Source organism: Dendrobates tinctorius, unplaced genomic scaffold (genome assembly GCF_039654945.1).
Source record: "Dendrobates tinctorius isolate UK_male_01 unplaced genomic scaffold, ASM3965494v1 ptg000092l, whole genome shotgun sequence".
Classification (NCBI taxonomy): Eukaryota; Metazoa; Chordata; class Amphibia; order Anura; family Dendrobatidae; genus Dendrobates; species Dendrobates tinctorius.
Window position 1 is genome coordinate 2819766 of NW_027361760.1, and position 24114 is coordinate 2843879.

Consider the following 24114-nt stretch of genomic DNA (forward strand, 5'->3'; position numbering starts at 1 on the left):
AAAGGAAGAGCCAACTCACATAATCTGCCAACTTTACTCAGTTTTTTGTTTTTTTGCAGAGGAAAATAGTGCAATAATTTGACTACAACATGTATGAACCTGTAAGAGGGTGAATTGTGATTACAACAGGAGAGCACTAGGACAATGTGGTGTTTGCTGGCTGCAGCTAAGAGCAGGTGCTGGGAGTGCCCAAGGATCTGTGTGTGCTGGGGGTGGGGCCTAGTGTCAGCTGTCTAGAGCTTGAGAGAAGCTTCCAGAATCAGAGAGACTGTCCAGAGAGACACTGTGTGTGTGGAGCAGCTTGTGAGAAGCAAAGAGACTGAATGCTGTAAGAAACTGTTTACTGCAACCCCCTTCATCTTGTGAGCCTGAGGCCTTGCTGTGAAACAAAAGACAGTGTTCCTGAAAGCTATGTGACTGTGGAGTCCTGTGGAGACCCTGTTGTGGTGAGCTGAGAAGCAATATTGGACAGATATAGAATCATAGAATCATAGAATCATAGAATCGTAGAGTTGGAAGGGACCTCCTGGGCCATCTGGTCCAACCCCCTGCTCAAAGCAGGATTCGCTAAATCATCCCAGTCAGATGTCTGTCCAGCCTCTGTTTGAAGACTTCCATTGAAGGAGAACTCACCACTTCTCGTGGCAGCCTGTTCCACTCATTGATCACTCTAACTGTCAAAAAGTTTTTTCTAATATCTAATCTGTGTCTCCTCCCATTCAGTTTCATCCCATTGCTTCTAGTCTTTCCTTGTGCAAATGAGAATAAAGTTGATCCTTCTACAATGTGACAGCCCTTTAGATATTTGTAGACAGCTATTAAGTCTCCTCTCAGTCTTCTCTTTTGCAAACTAAACATTCCCAAATCCTGCAACCTTTCCTCATAAGACAGGGTTTGCAGACCGGTCACCATTCTGGTCGCTCTTTTCTGAACTTGCTCCAGTTTGTTGATGTCTTTTTTAAAATGTGGTGCCCAAAACTGGACACAATATTCCAGATGAGGTCTGACCAAAGAGGAGTAGAGGGAAATAATGACTTCACGTGATCTAGACTGTATGCTTCTGTTAATACATCCTAGAATTGCATTTGCCTTTTTTGCTGCTGTATCACACTGAATATGAGTCAACAGTCTGTGATCTATTAGTATACCCAAGTCTTTTTCACATGTGCTGTTGCTTAGCCCTATTCCTCCCATTCTGTATATGCTTTTTTCATTTTTATTGCCCAGATGTAGTACTTTGCATTTCTCCCTGTTAAAAACCATTCTGTTAGTTGCTGCCCACTTCTCCAGTTTATTTAAATCTTTTTGAATCCTCTCTCTCTCTTCTCTAGTATTAGCTATCCCTCCTAGCTTTGTGTCATCAGCAAATTTAATCAGTTTACCCTCAATTCCTTCATCTAAATCGTTGATAAAGATGTTGAACAATACAGGGCCCAGGACAGAGCCCTGTGGTACCCCACTTGAGGCATTATACAGAAACAGGCTGTCATGATCTGAAGTGATCTGACAGTTTTAAATCACTGGGTGAACTTTTTTTACTTTGGAAAGTTCCAAGGTGTCTTGACTGTCCCCGGTGGTGGTTTTGATATTGCACTTTAGGTTTTGTGCACTTAATCATGTATCCGGTGTTACACCCTATAAAGGTGTGCTAGAGGTGTGCAATCACTGCCTGTGATATTGTGAGTTTGTGTTCACTCTGTTTTTGGAGAGCCTGGATGAAGGATGGAGCTGGTGAGGAGTCCTGTGCAGCTTAGCCAGGGGGGATGTGTTTCAGCTATGGTGTCTGGACGAAGGGCTGGCATGGCGTGGTGGAGTCGCAGTGATGGTGTCAGCGGGAAGTGTCTGCATGGGCTGGTGGAGTGGCGACTATGGAGAGTGACACTCACCATGTGGGACTTGGCCGCTGAGCTGGACTCAAGCATGCTCGACTTCGTGTCAGCAGCTGAACTCATCCTTGGGACTCTGGTTCGAAGCAGCTGCAACTGGTGTTGGACTCTGCTCCAAGGTTGCACTAAGGTGAAGGATCCTGTTATGGTGATGGATCCGGGTGGAGGAGAAGACGCACGCAGGTGGTGGGCTCTGTTGCTAGGAGCGCACGCAACAGAGCAAAGCTAAGTGGTGTTTCCCCTGTATTGTCTCTTTCCTCATGTGTGTTATTAGTGCAGTGGTGGGATTAGTTTCCGCACCGACCTATTCCCTAGTGAGGGTTTAGGGTCAGGGCGAGCTAGGGCGTTGAGGTACGCGTGCGGCGCCCGGTGCGAAACCGGCATAGGGAACGTTAGGAGTGCAGGGACACTGGCTCAGGGGAGCTCAGGAGGTCTCCAATTCCCTTTTCCCTATTGCAGGGCCCACCATTGTTAAAGTTACCCAAGTTCCCCCCTTTATTATTTAAATGTGCCTTACTGGAGGCGGTGTTTCCAGATATTGTATGTATAACGTGTAATACCTAAATTCGCCAGGTGGAGGCGGCGTATCCACCTGCACGTTTTTATTATTTAAATGCGCCCCACTGGAGGCGGTGTATCCAGGGTCACGTGTGTTATGGGTTCGCCTTTCAGCATCATCTGCGTCCTGACACACGTGACCATGACACAGGCGGATTGCTTCTAGGAGAATTCATAAGGACTACAGGAGGAGAGACTGTATCTTGAGGCTACAGAACTATAAGTCCTCGGCGTTGGGGCTCGGCATCGGCCGACAAGACGAGGAACCTTGTGTTGCTGCAACTGATTGGTGCTGAAGATTTGAGACTGGCTGCAGCCTGATTCTCCTTGGATTTATGAAGGATCGCTCCTGTCAAACTAACCTGATCAGCTTCTATGAGGATGTAAGCTCTCAAATGGACCAAGGAGAATCATTGGATGTCATTTATCTCGACTTCTCTAAAGCATTTGACACTGTCCCACATAAAAGATTGGTAAGTAAGATGAGAAAGCTTGGGCTAGGGGAAAATGTGTGTAGATGGGTAGGTAGCTGGCTTAGTGATAGAAAACAAAGAGTGGTTATTAATGGTGCATACTCAGATTGGGCCAGGGTTACTAGTGGGGTACCACAGAGTTCTGTATTGGGCCCCCTACTATTTAATATATTTATTAATGATCTAGTGGATGGCTTACACAGTAAAATATCAGTATTTGCAGATGATACAAAACTATGTAAGGTAATTAACACAAAGGAGGACAGTTTGCAACTACAGACAGATTTGAGTAAACTGAAGAATTGGGATGAAAAATGGCAAATGAGGTTTAACACAGATAAGTGTAAGGTTATGCACATGGGAAGGAGAAACAGATGCTATAATTACTTACTAAATGGGAAACTGCTGGGGAAATGAGACATGGAAAAAGACTTAGGCATCTTAGTCAATAAGAAGCTAAATTGGAGTGCCCAGTGTCAGGCAGCTGCCACCAAAGCAAATAGGGTCATGGGATGCATTAGAAGAGGTCTGGGGAGACGAGATGAAAACATAATTCTCCCTCTGTACAAATCACTCGTCAGACCACACTTGGAGTATTGTGTGCAATTTTGGACACCGGTGCTCAAGAAAGACATTACTGAACTTGAAAGGGTTCAAAGGCGGGCTACTAAAATGATAAATGGAGTTGGTTCACTACAATACCCAGAAAGGTTATCAATATTAGGTCTATTTACTCTAGAAAAGAGAAGACTTAGAGGAGACTTAATATATATGTACAAGTATATCAGAGGGCAATACAGAGATCTCTCCAATGAACTGTTTGTACCAAGGACTGTGACAAGAACAAGGGGGCATTCTCTTCGTTTGGAGGAAAGACAATTTCTGCACCAGCATAGAAGAGGGTTCTTCACGGTAAGAGCAGTGAGGCTCTGGAATTCTCTTCCTGAGGAAGTTGTGCTGGCCAACTCACTGAATTACTAACAAGAAAAGCATCCATTCCTTTCTTAAATTCACAGTATAGAAGGTTACGAATAACATAATATTATAGGTAGATGGTTGACCCAGCTTAGGGGAAGGAATTTTTTTCCCTATGGAGAAAATTGGCTTCTACTCTGTGGGTTTTTGCCTTCCCCAGGATCAACAATGCAGAACAGCTGCACTAAAAATAGGCTGAACTAGATGAACATAAGGTCTTCCTTCAGGCTACAAAACTATGTTACTATGTTACAATCTATATGCCTGAGAGGAAACTCATGTCAGGTTAAAGGTACCATAGTCAGATACCCGGGTATCCCTAGTTGAAGCACTTAAGGACCTTGCATTATATTTATATGTATTGTTATTTTAGGTTTTTGTAGGTTATACTCAGTGTGCCATTCCAGGGGGTCCCTTGATATCACTACATTTGATTTACACCTGTTCTGAGTACCTGAATTGACCTTTCTGTTAGGTAAATTTATTTCAAATCCCAGTGTAGTACACTCTTCAGGGAACCTTGGATTGGCATAGCGATTTCAGCTCCGGCTGAGTGAGTGAAATACCCTTAAACAGCAGATAAAGTAGAACTTAGTATGTGGAAGAAACAGATTGTACTGTATGAGTCAGAAATCCCAAAAGTATCTTTACTCAGTCTTGGGTTGTGACCCACTGGATCTTATTTGGACCTATGGTCATTACTGTGACGGAGTCAGCTTATGCTCAGTCGTTTTATTTAGAGTGGACCCTCTGGGTCGTGGCACCCACCCACCTAGGGCGAGCTGACCTTGTAAGGAACCACCCCCTATACAGGGAGTGTCAGGGGCAAGACCAAGGGGGTGAGCCACCATGACAGTGTCTACCTGAGCCGGCCGTCTGGTCCCAGCTAAGTACGAGTGTCTGATGACAAAGGACATGCAGGAAACAAGACAAGACAAGATGTGAATTCAAGGTACCTTCATTAAGGCAAACTCGGTAACATCAGGTGCAAAACGTGATAACAGGCAAAACACAGCAAGGTGCTTGCGTGGCACGCCAAGGTCCATGGCATGGTACGCGCCAGGGGGCACGCCAGGATACCGGCAAGGAGTCGATGGCATCGGACTCCATGACAGCTGTCGACAATCAACAGGATCAGGGCTACAGGCTGCGGACATGAGCTCCGGACATCAGGCCACAGTCGTCAAGCTCAGGATCCCAGGCAGCGATCGGCAGGTTCCGGGCATCCGGCAGGCAAACCAGGGTTCAGGCAAGGAGGCACGACAGAGTCCAAGACATGGTGCGTGTTAGGGAACACGCCAAAGTCCAAGGCATGGTTCCAAGCAGGGTGCGTGCTAGGGGCACACCAGGGTCCAGGGCAAGGTGCAAGGCAAGGTGCGTGTGTAAGGGGCACACCAGGTTCAGGCTAAGGCAAGGACCTGTGCATGCTAGGAGGCATGCCAGGGTACAGGCTAGGGCCTGTGCATGTAAGAGGGCACGACAGGGTACAAGCTAGGGCCTGTGCGTGCAAGAGGCCATGACAGGGTATAGGCTAGGGCCTGTGCGCGCACGAGGGCACGACAGGGTACATGGCAAGACCTGTGCGTACTTTTACAGAAGCACGGGGAGGTATGCCAAGGAGCAGGCTAGGGGCTGCGCGCACTATTAGAGAAGCACGCAAAGCACAGTGCAGAGACAGTGTGGGTGCAAGGAAGCACAGAGAGCACGGCTGGGGCACTGGCTAGCTGGTCGGGCTGAGGCACAGACAGATGGGCAAGACTGAGGCGAACCCGGCTGAGGCATAACAGACGACACCGCTGTCACTGGCTGAACGAGCACGGCTGAGGCACAAGCAGGCGGGCACGGCTAGGGCGGGCATGGCTGAGGCACAGACAGGAGGCTAGGAAGGCCAGGCGCTTGCAAAGGGCACACAAAGAAACAAGGCATGAAACAAGGCAAAGCTAGACTAGGTACGGAACTAGGAGTGGAACGTAGGCAGAAGCACAGAGCGGGGTCAGAGAGAGAAAAGGGCTAGCAGCGGTGCGTAGGCCCAAGCCCAGAGCCGGGTCAAGGGAGAACCTTGAGACTAGACATGGAATGTGCCAGCGAGCACCAGAAGACAGAGTAAGGAAAACCAGGCAAAGAGACAGAGAATGTGTAGTACTACAAGGCTCAGAATAGCAAAGGCCAGACATGGCGAAACAGGCAAGGCAGAGAACAGAGGAAGGGCTACAAGTCCAAGCATGACAGAGACAAAACATGGCACAAAGGACAACACAAGACATGGCACAGGACAAGAGGCAGAGTACAAGCACAGAGCGTGTGCAGAGAGGCACGACAGGGCAAAGTGCAGGGGCACAGAATACGGGGAGCGATCGAGCAGACCAAGCAGCCATGCAGGGAAGCAACATGATACTCAGGCCCCGACCATAGGAAGCTGCGGTCTGATTTAGGGCATTAGCACCTGAACTTCTGGGTCAGGACCAGGGGAGGACTTCTGGGTCGAGTCCTCCAGGATCATAGAGAGGGTCACATTGGCGAGTCCTCCATGACCATAGAGAGCATTACTGGATCTGACAGTGCTGGAACATAGGAAAGGTCTCATGATCAGGGGCTCCAGGAACACAGAGGATTGCTGCAGGCAGAGCAGAGACGGCTGGTCACACAGCAACGGTGTGTAGCCATGAGGTAAAACACACATGTGTACTGGCAATGGCAGGCAGCCATGAGATGTGCTGCAAGATGCCTGGAGCAGTGTGCATGCGCGCCTCAACAGTCACGAGGTGCGTGTGCACAATGCTTACAGGGATCTTGCAGCATGAGACATAAGGGGCATGAGAGTTCAGTGCACGTGCACACTCCTCCAGGAGTCATTCGGCATACCAGACATGGCGGGCATGATAGTTCAGTGCGCGTGCACACTGCTCCAGGGGTCATGCGGCATAACAGACATGGTGAGCATGACAATTACAAACCTTCACATGCGCAATCAACATGCGTTACTCTGGGAATCCCACTGCACTAAAATGCGGACCAGCGGACCTCAACATCCATCAGCCGCCCCATCAGTTGCATGTGCTGCTTCTTCCTCCTGCTCTGTTACCATGCCAAATATTGTGAAGCAGGTCTCTGACCACAGAACCTTTACTTGCTCCAGTCACACTGACTGACAGCCCGCCGTCACTGTAATGGACGCGGACATGCCTGCTATATTTGACCGAACTCAGAGAACAAGTAAACCACAACTTTCTCTATCCGTAATATCTCAGCCTGCAGCTCCCTCACGGTCCAGCAGTTTGTCCGGTTCACCATAATCCACTGTTATGAATGAGTCACCGAGGAGGAAAAAACAAAAAGCAAGCTAAGCCAAGAAAACCGGAGAGGTTGGTAACTGGCGGATTGCAGACCCCTGACCCTATCCACAACAACTAGCAGTAGCCGTGGAGCGTGCCTACGGTGGTCCTAGATGCCATGTCACGGCCGGAGAACTAAATAAGCCTAAAGAAAGAAAGGGAAAATCTAAAGTGCCAGAGAGCACACCCCAAAGCAATAGACAGCCCCCAACATGTATTGTCGGTGAAACAAGATGAAAACACAAACACAGGTAGAAAGATAGGCTGAGCAAAAGATGGGGCCCTCGCTAACTAGAAAGGACAGGAAAGAAAAGCTGCTGTCTGCAATCACGCAAAAAACCCTGCCAAAAAGAATGTCCAACACATCTGATAGAAAACGACTGATGCCGTGTTACCAGTCATGGTTGTCGCGGTGCACCCGTCCCCCCTGTATACTGCAGTTCACGAATAACAATTTTTGATGACAGTGGTGGAGATCTTTTGTAGGTAACCATGTGCTTGGCTTCTACATCTTCACCAAATAGCCTTTTGAGATCGGGGCAGAGAAGAGCAGGGGCAGCAACACCTTTGGTATCATCATTAGCTGTCTTAGTGCAGAATTTCCTAATACATACAGAAATACACCAAAGAACAAGTTTTAGTATCACATATATCTCAAGGATACAGGCAGCAATGTTTAACAAGCTTTGTAAGATCCCAGCTATCCAGCTCCCAATTCCTTTAAACCAATTGGCTGGATTGAGAAAGGAGAAAGTGTCTAACCACCAACTGTCCTTATTACGATCATTGTCTTTATCGTATTGATCTCTGAGTCATTGAATATCTTCTAACTTTAACTTTTAACTTCTACCAATAACAATATGAAAAATGTGGAAAAACAAAACATTATGCCCCTTTATTTGCTATTGGCTTGTTTAACCAGCTTGCAGTGCGATGCGTGAATCCAAGTCAGTCTTCCTTCTAGTTTCACTGATATAGGGGTGATAAGGAGAACTTGATAGGGACCGTCATACAAGGGTTCTAGTCCGTGCTTCCTGACATGCCTCTTCACGACTACCAAATCACCAGGCTTCAGGTTATGACAGGTGTCGATTTCTGCTGAATCTGGAAAAGAAAAGAAAACTAGAACATGGGTGTTATTCAGCTTAGTAAAAATCTTGCTAACATATTGGACAGCATGGTCAGTTTCTTCTGATAACTGCTGAGGCTGAAAATTTGCAACTGGGGGCCTAGTACCAAACAATATCTCATATGGGGACAGGCCATGTTTTGCAATAGGGGTAGTATGAATATGGTATAGCACAATGGGTAGGAGCTCTGGTCATGTAGCCGTAGTCTCCTGCATCATTTTGGTCAATTGTTCCCTCAGTGTGCCATTCAGCCTCTCAACTTTCCCACTGGATTGTGGGTGGTACGGAGTATGGAGGGCTACAGTGGATTCAAGCATTGTCAGAACTTCTTGGTACACATGAGAAGAAAAGACCGGACCTTGATCACTTTCAACAACTTCTGGAACCCCATATCTGCATATAACTTCCATCACCAGTTTCTTTGCTGTGGTCTTTGCAGTCATGTTGGTAACAGGGAATGCTTCCGGCCAATTGGAGAACCGGGACCCAGTAGAATTTTTGCACCAGTGCGAGGGCCTGATTCTTTCCTTGATATATAGGTCCATGTGCCCATATGGCAATAGCAGGGTACATCCGCTTAGGGAGACACGCAAGTCGGTCCTTTTTCCAGAGACCATTATCCATACGTGCCCCATCAGTCTTCCATTGCTTCACCTCTTCCTTTGGAGACATTCTCTGCATCGTCATTAAGCGGTCTCGCGGGGTCCGACAGAAAACTTCAGTCTGTTGTAGATCATCAGGTTCTTGTAGTGCCATTGCTTCTTGTATCTGTTTACGCTGAGAGCGTGTGGTCACCACAGTTGGTATGGTTGGTTCAACGGGTAAAAGAGTGGCGGCTTTTGCTTGCATATCCGCAAATGTGTTGCCAACAGTCTGTGGACTGGTCCTAGGACCATGCGCCTTAACTTTGATAATAGCCACCTGAATAGGTAATTTGATCGAGTCCATGAGGGTTTTAACAGCTTCAGCATTTTTCACTGGGGTTCTGGCAGTAGTAATAAACCCTCGATTGGCCCATAGAGCCCCAAAATCATGAGCAATACCAAATGCATACCGTGAGTCCGTGTATATATTAGCCCGTCTGTTCTTGGCCAAAGTACATGCAGTAAACAGAGCCTGGAGTTCTGCTTCTTGTGCTGACTGTGTAGTGCACGCAGCTGCACTCCCGCCCTCAGTGTCCTCAGTGGTAACAGCGTATCCCATGTGGAATCTACCAAACTCATCAGCATATCTTATACAGTACATGGATGGTTCAACACCAGATCAGGATTTGGGAGTGAATTCTCACTGATATTTGGTGGAGTAGCTGTTTCTTCTATCAGAAATTGGGAACAATCATATTGGAGGTAATCCTCATCACTGCCATCTTTCCTTCTAGTTCATTATGCCGTCTTTCAAGGCATTTTAAAGGGGTTGCATTATGCAGGATGCATCCGGTATCCCCCGACAAAAATAAGTGCATAGTCCAAGAAAACGCTGGAGTTCAGTTTCATCTAGTTTCATCTTTTGGGAAAGGAAGGGAGCTGGCAGCTATTTTTCTTTCTTCTGTGAGGTGTCTGACACCCTGAAGGAGACAGTGACCCAAGAACATCACTTGACCAAGGCAGAACTGAAGTCTCGAGGCCGAAACCCGACAGTTCAGTGCTGCCAGATACTTAAGGAGGCTAACAATGGCAGCAATGGCAAAAGACACTCGCTCATATTTTTTTTGCAAACTGGTTGGGACTGTTTTGAGCCCCTTGTGACATAACTTTGGGAAAGGCATGCAAAATACAGATTTCCTCACTGTCTTCATAACATAAGAGCAATCTGACCATCATCTTGGAATCGTATTCTGGAGCGGAACTGTGATAATAAATCTGCCCCTAGTAAATTTACAGGACATGTGGGAGAGATTACAAACTGAATAGTAACATCGGGGAAGGGTTTTATGGGGTTTATAAAAGTATATTAATTGTCATACAGGCCGCTGTTTTAATCTGAGTAGATGGCAGACCCAATCTCTCTGAAAGTGTCCGAATCGGGCACAGCGCCAGAATTGCTGATGAGAATTAGCAGGGAGGGGCTGAGGAGTAAGGATCTCAGTCATAGGATTAGGAGCTGAAGTTTGAGGGGGGCCAGAGTTTGATGTGTGCTCGCAGCCGCGCTGGGCACGATGGTGGGGGCTGCTGCTGTTAGAGCAGGGGCGGCTGTCACAGCTGCTGCTGATTTATTTTTCTGTTTACTTGCTGCTGCAGAACGGGTTAAATTCTTCTGAGAAAATTTTTTTTCTGGATCTGGAAGGGGGTGGATACTCATGCCTAATATTGCTAGTGGTTATAACAGTGACTGAGGCTAGCGGCGGATGATAATAGGTACAGTCAGCAAAGGTACTTGTCAGGAATCGAACCGGGAACCTCTTGTCTGCTGGCCAGCAGCTCAGCCATCTGAGCTATGCGGCTGCTTGGAAGTTTCTATGCGAAACCAGATACCAGTGATTCTTGATCAGCTCCACCCAGTGCTCTCCTAATTGGCCCATTGATTGCTAATTGCCCACCCTATATAACCTCAGCCAGTACACTTCCTCATTGCGTGATTATTGTGCTCCCAGCCTGTAGTCAAGCTCCTTCTGCTGCTGCGCCATCTGCTAAGTATCGCTGATTCCGTGTACCGACTTCTGGCTTTTCCTCTGACTTCGTTATCTGCCTGCTCCATTGCTAAAGTATTGCTTATCCAGTGTACTGACTTCCGGCTTCACCTGACTACGCTTCCTGCCTTGCTCCCTCTAGTGGTTGCAATAACACTAGCTCCAACCTGAACCAGATCGTGACAGTACTACTCCCAGTCTCCTTGTACAATTGTCATCTAGCAGGGAGACCTCTTCTTTCAAATCATTCTTAACTATTTATCTGATTGACACATTAGTATCGATATCAGTTTCTTCTTTAATCACTTCCTCAATTCTCACACCACAGTCACTTTCTTGAACCACAAAACATCCCGTCCCTGTCATAATAGACAACTTTTCCTTCTTCAACATAGCAGTAACAGGAAGAACAGAGGAAGTGAATTCTGATTGTTTCTAACACCTTCGTCACACAATTCATGTGCCAAGCCACAAAATTCTTCTTTTCCTTCCACGGATTCTCTCATTTAGAGCTAAATATCCTTACTTCAGTTGTGCACAGATCTGGAGCGGCCGTATCAGTCTGTTCCACAGGGTCAATAATCCCCCTCTGGGATTGCCCAAAATTCGCGGTACTCAGTGAAAGGAGGAGGGCGTCTCAGACTATCCCTCCGGACACCTCTGGTTATATATATCTATCTATATATACCTGAGTTACGTATCCTACCCAGTCTTCGATCACTTCACCACGCCTGACTCTAATAGTGAATTCAGGATTTCAGGATATTTTGACTATAAAGAGAGCCACAATCACTGGTCAATCCGGGGTGTCCGTTCCTTATGAGGTACGGTTCAGGCACTGGGCCCCCAACGGGACTGCACCTCTATATGATTCCACCCAAGAATCACCCCACCACGGGGACAAACCTCAGATCCTCTTTGCAGCAACAAGCACAGGAAAACCACACCAACGGTCAGTCTGAACAGTATAACTGCAAACTTACCGTGGTTGTTGTGGGGGGATGATCAATCCCAATTTTCCAGCACCTGTGTCCACTCCGAGGGTCCGTTGTCTTGCTGTCCTCCGGGGGCAGAGGCGTCCCTATTCGAGGGCCCCACATTGGGTGCCAGCTGTCGGGGTAGCTATTTAGGGAGGGCTAAATTAACCCTTCATGGTTGAGCCAGTGATTTCCAAATTAATCCACAGATTGTTGCTAGCAACTCAAATGACCACACGGAGACGGGGGTCTCTGTACAGGAGGATCAAGGCAGATCACTAAGCCCCTTTATTTTAGTCACTTCTTTTATAACAGTTTGCTTAATTATGCAAAGTTCTTAACTACCAATAACATCATTTCACTTTATAAGCCAATAATATTGCAAGAAAACCGGAAACTACATATATGTCCGTATCCAAAAGTAGTATAATGGCATATTCTTCAGAGTTTTACACCCCCGGTTCCCTTATCTTGCACCTGATGGGAACAGTCTAGGTAAAAGTTCAAACTGTCATGAAACCAATTACAAAATTTATCTTACAGCAAAAAAAATGGAGAAATGAAACCTTCAGGAATAATGGAGAAGTGAAACTTCAGCTCTGATTTAGTATTACCCCTTCACACCAGCGCGCCCTTTCGTGTGCCTGTTCTGAACGTCTCCTTTCTAGAGCTTATCTGAAGTACTTGCAGTACTGAGTTACACTGAAGTTCCTCCTGCTTGATGTTACTCAAACTCCACTTGCATGACAAGTGACTGTAGCCTGCTTCGGGGACTCCATCCATCATGTCCCGGCTCACACTTAGGTTTTGATCATATATCGAAGACACGGTGGCAACCTTTTTCCAGACCAATGTAATAACATGGCCGAAAAAGTATGAAGAGATCCAGAAAAATGTATAAAAATAACATGTTTATTAATATACACATAAAAGACACAAAAAAAAACGAAAATTGCCCAATAGGAGGTACACGGAAGTCCTAACCAACATAAATAAGTGCAGGTAAAGTATAATAAAATGTATAATAAAATGTATATATCATAAGGCTACATATGATATCATGCTATTATCCCCTTGCTATATGTAGCCTTATGATATATACATTTTATTATACATTTTATTATACTTTACCTGCACTTATTTATGTTGGTTAGGACTTCCGTGTACCTCCTATTGGGCAATTTTCGTTTTTTTTTTGTGTCTTTTATGTGTATATTAATAAACATGTTATTTTTATAAATTTTTCTGGATCTCTTCATACTTTTTCGGCCATGTTATTACATTGGTCTGGAAAAAGGTTTTGATCATATATGTCTTGGAAGTGCCAGATCATTGATTATCATTGGACATATTTAGTTTATTCACCTGTCTTCGAGTCTTTTGTGGGAATAGAGTGGTCACAACTCCTATTCCTCCGGTTTCTGCTGCAGGAACATTAGTTTCACAAACAGCCTCGGATACCGGACTTTGGCCATGCGCTTCAAACTTGAGGAAGGGCTCTGCTCTGACCCTAGTCCTTAGTTCTCTTCTCCTTACATTCCATACTAATCTTTCTTCCTTCTGAAAAATCAGGCTTTCTATTGCTCTTTCCCGTGCCAGCAGCTCCAGGTCACAGGAGTCTGTTGCAGCACTTCCTTTCATTCCATCCCTCTCTGGGGATCTCTCACCAACTGACCCTTTCCTAATGTTCTCCTGCTCTCTGGTGCAATCTAAGCTCCACCCACCTCCCAGCACTCTTCGTATTCCAAGCAGGGAGCCACAAAGGTTGCTCTGCTACACTACTGGTGTGCGTGTGGGATGTGAGTGTTGGAGTGTGGTCAGGTGTCTCCACCTTACCTGGATAGTGGGGTACCACACCTCAGGAGGAGGTGCAGTACCTCTGTGGCGACTGAACCCTCAGGGGCACCACATATGCAGTGGTAAAAGATAATTTACAAGAGTTTGTATTCTTTAGCTGGGCCATCAAATAGCACGGTGCTCCAACTTCTACAGGATCAATATATTTCACATAGGCAAATCCAAACAATAAACAAAGAATGATGCTACTCTACATATAACCTCCCTGGCCTCTACTAAACAGGCCACACGGCTGCTGTATTCTGTCTGTTGAAGCCTACACTGGGCCCTGACATGTGCACAAACAGGAACAAACTCACTGTAATATTGGGGACTTAGATCCGGTCCCGGGGACCCCCAACAGTCTGTACGGTCGTGCGCACGGCTGTCTGGCAGATCCGTGAAACGTGGTCTTCTCCTTGCTTCACGGTCTTGGAGGTGCTCCTTTCTTGGTCTCTTTGTGGCTTCTCAAAATAGCACAGGACAGCCACCTTTGCTACACCCGAAGAGTCTGTTCAATTTCACAAGTCCTCTACGTCCCAGGCTGTGCAACCTTTTAGACAGCTACATGCATAGCCGTTCTCTCCAGTAGCTCCCAGCTCACTCCCTCATGCAGGCTCAACTCCTCCTCTCCTCAGCCTCGAGCAGCTCATTAGCACAGTCTTTTGCAGGGGGAGCAGAACATTCCATCTCACCAAACAAGGGGGTGCTGTTTCTTAAAGTGGCAGCGTGTTTCTTACTGTTTATAACAGCACCACCCCCCCTACACATTAATCTTGCGTAACTGCACTCTGTGATATCTTTAGTGTGGATTCTGTGCCTGCTGTTGCTGCTGCTGCTACTGATGTTGACACAAATTTGTCGAAATGTGAACATGGTTGGTCTCTATCTGCTGGGTTGGCTGTAGTGGAAGACGTGTCAGTCCTTATTCTACTATTTCTTGTGAAATTGAAGCCACTTTGGTGGTGTGTTGTGAATTCACTTTCTAGCCTACCTCTGGTTACTAGTGAAGGTAGTGGAGCTGGTTATATTGACAGAGGGGTTGCAAGTTCTCTTTCTGGTGGTTACTGGAGGTAATGGAGCTGATCTGAGTAACAGAGGCTTGCCACCTGATAATGAGGAGGACGATTGGAGATCTGGAGTTTCTGACTGGATTTAAGACAGCCGACTCCCTCTATCCCTGCTGTTGATTTTTTCTTGCCTCCTGAGGTCTAAGCTGAGCATGCAGGGACTGAGCTGGAAACTAAGTGTTCTTTTGCTATTGTTCACATTTGATCTGGTTTTGTCTATTTCAGTTTTGTGTGGTCAGCCAGCTCCGGTTGGGGCTGTGCTGAATTTCCATCATTTTGTTACTGCTTGTGCCAGTTTGTTTTTGTCCCTTATTAGATTTGCCTCTTTTTGCTCTGCTTTCATTAGATTGGCCTCTTTTTGCTCTGCTTTCAGAATATTCCAGAGTGCTGCTATAGTGGGCGAAGTCGTATGACTTAGAAAAATACTGAAGGTTTTTTTTGCATGATTGCAGACGTGTTGGACATTTTTTGATCAGACAGTGTCTTTCCTTTCCTGTCCTTTCTAGTTAGACTGAGCAAACGATAGGAAAATAGTGTGGGCCCCACCTGCATTTGTGTTCTCATCTTGTCTCACCGACAATATATGTTTGGGGGGCTATTTATTCCTTTGGGGTCTGCTCTGCGGCAGTTTAGATTTCCCCTTTCTTGCTTTAGGCGTATTTAGCTCTCCGGCTGTGTCGAGGCGTCTAGGATCATCGTAGGTACGCTCCACGGCTACTGCTAGTTGTGTGGATAGGATCAGGGGTCTGCAATCCTCTTAGTTACCAACCTCTCTGGTTTTCTGTGGCTTAGCTTGGTTTTGCTCTCCTCCTCGGTGACCCAATCATAACAGTGGTGTCTGTCAATTTTTGGAATTGAGGAGAGTCCTCATTGGGTCTCTCCATCTGCTGGATGGGGTGTAATGAAAGTATAATGGAGAATGATTTCTCTATTTCTACTCTGATGAAATTGATGCCGCTTAAGTGGTGTCAGGCCCTAATTTTTGGAAATTGTGTTTTCTCATGAACTGGGGGTGAGAGGTTGCCCCCGGTTGTCAGGGATTTATTATATCTCACCAACTAAGCAAATTTACTATTTATTAGTGGTCATGGGTCATATAACCACCCACAGCTTTTGCTTCCGCCTTCAGTTCCTGTTTTGGAACTTGCAGCCCTCTGGCGCAGCCCTTACCTTCAGGTCAGTCAGGGAAATACACCTAGGATAAGTAGTAACCAGAAAGGCTGCCTAGCCGCATACTGGCTATTGGACACTCTGCAGTGAGGGCAGTATGTATGTCTCCAGACCCAGGGCAGGTAATACACACATAAAACCTCTGTTCCCTCACTGCCAGAGTCTCCCAAATCCCCAGAGCACTGTGCTGCCACCAACTCCTCGTTCTACAAAAAAACTAATATCGGGCCAGGAGCCAACCCACACGGTATCATAATTAGCGTGGAGGTCGCGGTGGTACGTTATAGAGCAAGGAGAAATAAAACTAATAAATTTAAAGATTTACTCCAGAAAGGATAGGCAGTGTTTACAAAAATATAAAATGTTACAAAAAGAGACAAGATACAGTATATACAGACAATTACAAAATAAAGTGGATTAAAATAAGAACTTACACTTAAGAGTCCATGGCATGTCGTGTGGAGGAGGGGGGAGCGGTGCCTTCCCCAAGGGAAAATGGTCTATCAGCACAGCTTCCTAGCTGGCACCCTGGACAAATGACCCCCTTAGTTTTGGGCAAAGGTATAAAGCTCAGAGGCCCAGACAAAGATTCTTCCCCTAGGATGACCTCACAGGATGGCTAGTTGGGGTATCATTTTTCTTATTATGAAATTACCTTTCTTTTGATACCAAACATTGCATACCAATGAGGTACTGGGAAGCATATACCCTTTACTCAATTTCTGGTGGGGGCTGAAGTTTGAAAACCCACTTGTGTATAGCTCTAACCATGCACTTTCCAAAAATATAAGTTTCCTGCCTCTATGAATATTCTGTATTATTATATTCGATCCTGAATGAACAAAGGAGACATGCGCTTCAAACATAGCCTGATTTTGCTGGTCATAAGCCACATTCCCAAGGGAGGGGGGGAAAGAGTGGGATCGAATTACCCACAGGCAGAGAGACACCAGCTATGTGCCATTCCAACAGGGAGAAAAAGAGAGGGGGGAAGAGTGGGCTGCAGCTTGAGAGGCACAGTGTTAGAATACATGAACCACCTTGAGGTAGGAGCAACAGGGGGACCTGTATGTGTAACTAGAACAATAGGAAATACTTCATATTTCCTGACTGGTGTCCATGTGATGGGTTGGCTGTAGTGTAAGAGATGTCAATCCCTACTATGCTATTTCTACTCTTGTGAAATTGCTGCCTCTTTGGTGGTGTCTGCCAATAATTTTTGGAAGTGTGGAGAGTCCTGATTGCCTCTCTCCATCTGCTGGGTTGGCTGTAGGGAAAGAGATATTGTTCTCCATTATATTATTTCTACTCTGGTGAAATTTATGCCACCTCAGTGGAGTCAGGCCCTAATGTTTGGAAATGTGAACACTCCTGGTTGGGTGTCGATGTGATGGATTGGCTGTAGTAGAAGAGATGTCGATCCCTATTACACTATTTCTACTCTTGTGAAATTGATGGTACTTTGGTGGTGTCTGCCAATAATTTTTGGAAATGTGGAGTGCCTGGTTGAGTTTCCTTCATGCCTGTTGCCTGTAGACGTAGGACTCCGAAACCATCAGACCTCCACCACCTTGAAGTCAACTACTCATGTTACTATCCTTAGTTTAGTAGACTACTGTTGACAGAAAAATCTGATACTTGTGCAACCTGAGTGTGGCTGAACATCAAAGCAGGTTGAGCTGTTGCATGTGGTATCAGGGCTCCCAGCACATTGACGTTCAATTCAAAGCTGTAAATGCTGGCTCAGACCCAGATACCTCATACATGGCTGATTGCTGCCATGCTACAAGATGTACTGTGGGTGAATTGAGGCCATTTTCCTGTTGTGTGTTTCCTGTTCCTCATTTGATGTGTTTAAGCAGCTTTTGGGTTCTTTTGAAGGTGTAATAATAATACATTTTATTTCTATAGCGGCAACATATTCCGCAGCACTTTACATTTCAGAGGGGACTTGCACAGACAATAGACATTACAGCATAACAATAATCACATAGATCATAACAGATACCAAGAGGAATAAGGGCACTGCTCGCAAGCTTACAATCTATGAGGAAAAAGGTAGACACGAAAGGTGGGTGGTAACAGTTGCCCTGATTGTATGGACCAGCCATAATGTTAAGTGTGTAACAGTACAGACACAGAGGGCTAATGGATGCATAAAGCATGTGGGAACATGATGCGGGGAACCTGGTTATGGTAAAACTTTTGGCTGTGCCACACAGGGATAGATTATGTTAATGCGTTGAGGCGATAGGCCAGTCTGAATAAATGTGTTTTCAGGGAACGCTTAAAATTGTGGGGATTGGGGACTAATCGTATTGACCTGGGAAGTGCATTCCAAAGAATTGGCTCAGCACGTGTAAAGTCTCGGAGATGGGAGTGGGAGGTTCTGATTATTGAGGATGCTAACCTTAGGTCATCAGCAGAACGGAGGGCGCCGGTAGGGTGGTATACTGAAATAAGGGAGGAGATGTAGGGTGGTGCTGAGCCATGGAGGGCTTTGTGGGTGAGGGTAATAAGTTTATACTGAATTCTGAAGTGCATGGGTAGCCAGTGTAATGACTGGCACAAGGTAGAGGCATCGGTGTAACGATTGGTGAGGAATATGATCCTGGCTGCAGCATTCAAGACAGATTGGAGAGGGGAGAGTTTTGTAAGAGGGAGACCGATTAGAAGAGAGTTACAATAGTCGAGACGAGAATGAATAAGAGAAACAGTAAGTGTTTTTCCGGAGTCAAAAGTAAGAAAAGGTCGAATTCTAGAAATGTTTTTGAGGTGCAGATAACAAGAGCCTAGGATACCAGACTTTGGCCATGCGCTTCAAACTTGAGGAAGGGCTCTGCTCTGACCCTAGTCCTTAGTTCTCTTCTCCTTACATTCCATACTAATCTTTCTTCCTTCTGAAAAATCAGGCTTTCTATTGCTCTTTCCCGTGCCAGCAGCTCCAGGTCACAGGAGTCTGTTGCAGCACTTCCTTTCATTCCATCCCTCTCTGGGGATCTCTCACCAACTGACCCTTTCCTAATGTTCTCCTGCTCTCTGGTGCAATCTAAGCTCCACCCACCTCCCAGCACTCTTCGTGTTCCAAGCAGGGAGCCACAAACTGATTGACCAATAGGGGCAGTGTACAAACAAAGAAAAGAGGAGGGGGCCTAGGACTGATCCTTGAGGAACCCCAACAGTAAGGGGAAAATGAGAGGAGGAGGAACCAGCAAAAGATACAGTAAAGGAGCGGTCAGAGAGATAGGAGGAGAACCAGGAGAGAACGTTGTCCTTGAGGCCAATGGAATGGAGCATAGTGAGGAGGAGCTGATGATCCACAATGTCGAATGCTGCAGAGAGATCCAAGAGAATTAGCATGGAGTAATGACCATTTGATTTAGCTGTTAGTAGATCATTAGAGACTTTACACTCTACTGAAACTGCCCTCACTAAAGTGTTGTGCTGTCACGCTCCCACCCTGACTGATGGGCGTGAGCCAGGGGGTTGTGGCCCCATTGTGCCACAAACCAGACTACTCTGGAAGGGGCATGACTAGGACAGCTGCCTTGGTTTTCACTGGAGCCTCTGATGGTGAGGTCAGGCTGGTGAGGCAAGCAGCTGCCAGGTGCCTCTCCAGAGTTGTGTCTGGCTGTGGCTGGTGATCCCACTTGGGGAGACAGTGGCACAGCTGAGACACTGGCAGACAGGCACAGCAGAGACACGAGCAGGCAGGTACAGCTGAGACACAGGGCAGGCTGGCATGGCTGAGACACAGGGCAGGCTGGCACGGCTGAGACACAGGGCAGGCTGGCACGGCTGAGACGCATGGCAGGCTGGCACGGCTGAGACACAGGGCAGGCTGGCACGGCTGAGACACAGGGCAGGCTGGCACGGCTGAGACACAGGGCAGGCTGGCACGGCTGAGACACAGGACAGGCAGGCACGGCTGAGACACATGACAGGCAGGTGTGGTGTATGAAGGAACAGGTTTGGACCTGTTCACACAGGAGGAGCAGGTACGGGTACTGACAGGACAGAGTGGAGTATGACGTAACAGGTTTGGACCTGTTCACACAGGAGGACAGCCGCCAGACTGCGGAGAAGAGTAGCAGAGCAGCAAGAGGTTCTGCAGCAGAACCAGAACCAAGCAAAACCGCAAGAGTTCAGAACAAAGGCAGAGCCTAAAGAGTACAGAGCAGGCAGAGTTACAATAGAGCGGAGCATAAACAGAGCCGCAAGACTGAGGAGAAGAGAAGCAGAGCAACAAGAGGTTCTGCAGCAGCAGAACCAGAACCATACAAAACCGCAAGAGTAAAGAGCAAAGGCAGGGCCTAAAGAGTACAGAGCAGGCAGAGTTGCAAGAGATTGAAGCACAAACAGAGCCGCAAGAGTGCGGAGCACAAGCAGACAGGGAGGACACAAGGAAAGACACAGCAGGGAAAGAAGCCAAAGACAAGGAGACAGACATAGGTAGGACAGAGTTCAGACAGGGCAACAGTACAAGGCAGGGACCAGAGTATACACAGGTACAAAGCAAGGCAAGAACAGGTACACAGAGACCAGAATATTTGGCCCCCTGGAGGGCAGACAGAGAAGTAGCAAGCAAAGCTCAGAGTAATGCCTCCAGAGAAGAAGGAACACAGAGCAAAACCTGGCAGTTCAGTAGAAAGACAATAACTGAATAAAAACATTGCACAGGCAAGGTTCCACTGGGTGGAGCTACCCAAAATACTAGAGTGCTCAGGGTAATTGGTGAGGCACACATGAGACAGGTGCACCCTGACTCCATAAGAACCAGAGAGCTCTGGTGCCGCCCCCCTATGCACACAGCCTGGAAACATGCACAGAGCTGATAGTAGACAAGTGGCACAGAGCATGGAGCTGGCAGCAGACAGTAATCACAGCATGGTCTGGAGCAGTGAGTAAGTTGGTGTGTGGGGGAGGGGAGGCCATGCAGTGATGCCAACAGGGTTGTTACATGTGCATGCTTTTGTTTTTGCCTCCCATTGATTTGAATAACATTCAGTTATGTTCGGCGAATATTCTTCGAATAAATCGGCGAGTATTGCAAATCCGTCGATAGTAATCCAAAGCATTGAAATATTCACTCTAATCAAAACCACTGAAAACCCACTAGGCAGAACTCTGTTATTGAAATATACACAGTCGTGTATACTTCAAGGACTATGTGAGTACAATGGGCTGCTCCTCAGAAAACCTCTGTATGCGTTGGTAGATTCCGCTTTAATGCTGTAGTTTGTATAAGGCACTAGTGCTACAAAAAGCTGTGTCTGCTGGGCACTGATGCCTTCAAGTGCCTATATCTTCCTGTCTTAGTTTGACACCAAACTAACTGTGTGTGTGAGCATGCATCCACTGTAATCCCTGAGGTGGACCTGAGCTCAGTTCTTACCAACCTGTGACCAATGGATGGCGAGTCTCTAACCGGTGCGTGGTACCAGGGCTGGCTTGCTGGAGGGCCCATGGGGTGCGTCGCCGATATTAGATCCTGGGGATTTCAGCTCCATTCCTACATGTGAACGTCGTCACTCCAAATTTCTCCCCTGCCAGTGGAACGGGAACCAGAATGGGACAGTATCCTTTTCTGCTTAATCTCCCTGGGACATATGGCTCCGCAGACGGTACTGAATGGAAATTCAGCATGCCCTCCTTCTTCCAGCTCTCACCGCCTTCTCCCTCAAGTTGGCCACCAAGCAACTATTTTCCTGTGATGCACTTACTCCTAATTGCTTGCATCCCCCAACAGCCTGGGGCTCCATTTGGTTCTGTCAAAACGCAGTTCTAACAAGTAGAACTGAATCGATTTCACATGGCAGAAATCTTAGTGCCAACTGAGGAGCTGTTTCTGTCTCCTCACAGAACTGGGTATATGCTTTTGAATATATGTTCTGCACATAATTTTCACCTAGAGTGATAGAAGTCTTACAAGGCTAATACTGGATTCCTGTGGCTAGTGGTGGTTAATACTGCAGGCAACCAGTATTCCTAATGGTTATTTACATTACTATTGAAACAGAACAGCTGCAAGTTAATATGCCATTAACAGTTTGCATATATCTGTCACCTTGCACAGACGACCTCTGATACAGCATAAAAGGAAAGTTTTATATTCACAAAACAGAAATAAACGAGCTTAAGGGGAGCTTGTCGCTAGTTTTGACTGATATGAGATAAGACCACCTTTCAGGGCTGATACGAAGCGCTCTATAATGCATGTATGTATGCCAGCAACCCAACCTGCAAACAAGAAAATGACCTTTTATTATACTCACTTGCAGGGAGGTCTGGTCTGAAGGGTGTTGCTCTTCTTGATCCGGTTCTTCCCCTTCTTTTTGCGGTTCTCCTTCTTGCTTTCTGTGGATGACACGATCCTACATCATTCACACAGTCTCCCTAGCATCATGCTACCACACAGGTGTACTTCTCCGCCCGGATGAAGGAAGGGCTGTAAGAAGATAAGCCAAGACAGAGTCAGCGGTTTCCGATGCACTTTGGTGACAGTCCCGATAGTTCCTGCCCCACTGTTGCGGGGGGGAAGGTTCTTCTGGCAGGGCAGGACCTTTGCACTGGGCAGCAGGGGGCGCGGGGGAGATAAAAGGGACTGAGCACAGGAACGGTAGAGACTTGGTGGGAAAGTGACAGGAGGACAAGGAGAAGGTTGACTCCCTGGCCACTGCTCCGATTGCTAACTCCACCTCATCCATCCCCCACCGTTCTGACTTTAAAATTGACTGTGTCATAACCAAGCTGTCTTCAGTCCCTTCCTGGCTGATCGGCTCCTTCCTGCCTGCAGTTGCAGATAAGCTGACTTGCTCCGTTCTTAGAGACTGCTCCAGAGGATCACACTCTGCGAGCGCACCCATGAATTGTGTTCGGCGGCTTTACAGAGAAATCTACATAAAGGACTGTTGCAGTATACCAAGCCAAGCGGGACCGGATACATCGGCACCATCAGAAGACAGTGTTTTTCGTTCCTCCGTAACAAAGCCAGAGACATTGTCCACAATCTGCGATGCTGCTGGGAGATACTGCTTGCAGTTCTAGTTGGGGAAAGGCTGGAATAAGTTACCTTTATTTTTGTATACCTTTTTCTCAAGCATTGTGTCTTTGTGCAATCCCCATTGCTGCCGTTACTGATCTCGTCCGACCAAGACTGGACTGCCTGCAGGTGAGTTTAATAAAATGTTGTCTTGCAGCATTATATAATGCTGTATATCAGTCCTGAAAGGTGATGGTGTTATCTCATATTGGTCAAATCTTTTGACAGGTTCACTTTAACTCTTGGTCTGAATGAGGTCTAACTGAAACCCAAACTTATACATTTGAAACATGTGCACAAATAAAAATATATAATCACAATAGATTATACTAATGAGAATATTTGAAAGATTAGAAATGTTTTAAAGGTATACAATATGTATTGTGGACAATGGGTTATGCTTAGAAACATGTTTTTGTGTATATCAATTATTTTACTGATACAATAATGCTATTTTAACTTTTTTTTTTTTTAAATTAATAATTGTAGATTATTCTGTATATTTGTTTGAGTTGCCCTTGAAGGTTTCCAAATTCTGTAAACCCTTCCCTCCCCGTGATGTACTGTTCCGTCACAGAGCTTGTGCAGGTGTTTGGATTCTGAAAACTGCTGTTAACCTGACAATTACTGACAGCGAAATTTAAACCACGCAATTTTGCCCTACATCCATGCCAGCCATCGCCCCCCTGCAACATGATTATGCCAATGTGTTGCAAGAACAGCCAAGGTTCTGCTGAAGGATCCTGTGACTGCTATGATGGTACTACTGTGAAGACCAGTCTGTAGAAGACCATGATTAGAAGTACACTCTTCGGCCGGAGTCACACTACCGTAGAATACGGACGAATGCTAGGTGATAAATAAAAACTGCATATCACTCGTTCCAATGTTAATCTATGGTGCAGCTTACATCATCCATTTTTTTCTCACACATTTTATACATGCGAGAGAAATCGCAGCATGCTGCGATTGTTTGCGTATCTCGGCCGAGACTCACCAATGCAAGTCTATGGGTGCGAGAAAAAAGCGGATTACACAT

At 46.4% G+C, this 24114-nt stretch overlaps 1 long non-coding RNA gene across 1 annotated transcript; it reads right to left on the bottom strand.

Moving 5' to 3' along the window:
- Window positions 1-4834: 4834 nt before the first annotated feature.
- LOC141098458 (uncharacterized) lies at window positions 4835-21878 on the bottom strand. The gene is made up of 2 exons (XR_012234239.1): window positions 21433-21878; window positions 4835-8328 (listed from the first exon to the last, which is right to left on the bottom strand). It is a non-coding gene; the product is annotated as an uncharacterized lncRNA (long non-coding RNA).
- Between the last annotated feature and the right edge of the window lie 2236 nt (window positions 21879-24114).